Source organism: Cyprinodon variegatus, unplaced genomic scaffold, assembly GCF_000732505.1.
Source record: "Cyprinodon variegatus isolate N-32 unplaced genomic scaffold, C_variegatus-1.0 Scaffold535, whole genome shotgun sequence".
NCBI lineage: Eukaryota > Metazoa > Chordata > Actinopteri > Cyprinodontiformes > Cyprinodontidae > Cyprinodon > Cyprinodon variegatus.
Window position 1 is genome coordinate 421,889 of NW_015150988.1, and position 2,354 is coordinate 424,242.

The window sequence follows — 2,354 nt, forward strand, 5'->3', positions numbered from 1 at the left end:
AAATCTATATAATATATAATTTAGCAATCGATTAATCATTAACTGGAGTGTAGAGACTCTTAAACATGGATTTAGTTGACAGAGCGACCCAGTTAGAGCAGAAATTAAACCAAATTTGTAAAAAAAAATCTAAATATTTTGCATTTAGGAAAAAAAAAGGTTTCATCTATCTATATGCTATATTCAGAACTCAACAAGTGGAAACGTTTTAGTTTCACATCATAAAATATATTCTTTAAGATATCTTTGGCTTTCCGGTTATTAATCTAAAAAATAATCGACAGCTTAAACAATTTGGTAAATAATGGTTATTTGCAGCAGGCCAATGCAAAAGTTTAAAATATTTGAAGGAGGAGACGATAGCATCAGTCTTACTAAACTCAGTTCCAGTCATGTTAACAAACCAGCTAGATCCCTAATCCCAGTTCAGGAATAACATTAACCAGCAGGAATTATTGTAATAAATCTTTTTTTTTTATTGTTATTTCTTTGTCAACCAACAAACCTTCCCACTCCTTTCTAAGTCTTCAGCATGTGCATGACTCACTAACATCTGTTTTCCTGCATTTCATGACAGATTTTTCTTTTCCATTTCATTTCCTGTCTGATTCCAGGATGGGTGGCATTCCAGCTGTGAATGGAAAAGGGGAACGGCTTCTTCTCTACATTGGAATCATCGATATCTTACAATCCTACAGGTGATCTTCCTTGATATCAAATATTGAATGATAAACTGTTGCCTTCCTGCTGTTCCTGCACGTTTCCAGACTCCATCCGTTCAGTCCACACATTTACAGCTACAGGCTCTTATGTGCGTCTCATATCAGACCTGCTCAGCATCATTTAAACTCTGCTCCTCTTTGTTTCTGCAGGCTAATCAAGAAACTGGAGCACACGTGGAAGGCTTTGGTTCACGATGGGGTGAGTTTAAGAGAAGAGGGAAGAAGCTGAAGCTCCTTCCCTTCCCCTGAGGTTTGAGCTAGAATCAGGCTCTGCATCACCATGATGAGGACTCTGGTACTTCCTTCATGTTACACAGCTTATAAATGTGTGAGAAGATGTTACATTTAAACAGTAAAACTCTCTCACCTCACTTCTTTGGTCTCCTTTAACCCATTTACACAACCCTTGAAAAACCGTGCTGAGACCGGTCCGAGCTCAGTAACTGAGATAACTTATCATGTGTAAATGGAAAGCAAACTGAACTGAACCGAGCTAGACACAACCGAACCGAGCTAACTGCAGACCAGTTCCAGAGGTGGGCTCGGCTCGGTTCTCTGATAACTCTCTGATAGCGCATGAGCAGAACGCGTTATCTCCCGTCTGGCTGCACATCCCGATTTACACTCCATTCCAGTAGTTGGCGGTATTGCCCCTCCAGAAGTTGCTTGCCAACCAACACAAAACAGAAGAACCACTATAAACAAACAATCGAAAGCCGACTTTCTCAAGTAAATCCACGAAAGGTTGCCGTCTTCGCCTGACCCTCCACAAACACCGAAGTACAGGAATAATAATCAAGCATAACTTTCTGAATGTGACCAGCGCCGCCATTTTGATTTGCTTGCGTCCCTACTTCTTCGTCTTCATCTTCTTGTGTTTTATGGCGGTTGGAAAACAACTTTTGGTGCATTACCGCCACCAAATGCTTGCTTTCCTCCTTCAATACTGGCAGTAATACCGCAGATCGTCACTAGGAGGCGAGGAACCGAGATAGCGTGATGTGTAAACTGTCGTCAGAACCAAGCTCGGCCTGCTTAACTGATCTAAGCTTGGACCCTTCTCGGCATGGATCGGTTTTTCAAAGGTAGTATAAATGGGGTACTTAAGTCCCCCTCTGTTACTCTAAACCAGGGGTCTGCAACTTATGACTCCGGAGCCGCAAGTGGCTCTTTAGAAATTCAACAAAGGCTCTTTTTTTTTTGGCTCATTTTTTTAAATAATAGAAAAAAGAACAAAAAATAGGAAGTTTTAGAATTTTCTCCACTCTGTAATTGCATTTCATTCAATTTTAAAAAACTTTTTTCAACATGATTTCCAAAAATATCAGCAATCTGTGGTAGATATGTGTTAAAAAATGTATTTTTTCTTTCCTTTAAAAAAAGTCGTGTAATGTTTGAGATTCCAAGATTAATTCACATTTTTTCTATTTACTAAATAAATTAACTCTAAATCTGCTGATTATTTCAGAAATATTTATTTTTTTAAATGTTCTTCAGAATGAAAGTTAAACTCTTTGGTTTGAAACATAACTTTCCAAAAGTTTTTTACCTTGATTTTAAAACATAAACTTTGAAATGGGACAATGGTTGTTTTAAAATGACAAATCTCCTGTGGTTGATATTTCTTAAAGG

At 38.1% G+C, this 2,354-nt stretch overlaps 1 pseudogene; it reads left to right on the forward strand.

The window, feature by feature from the left end:
• The window catches only part of LOC107095285, a 44,273-nt pseudogene that overhangs the window by 14,288 nt on the left and 27,631 nt on the right, over nt 1–2,354 (forward strand).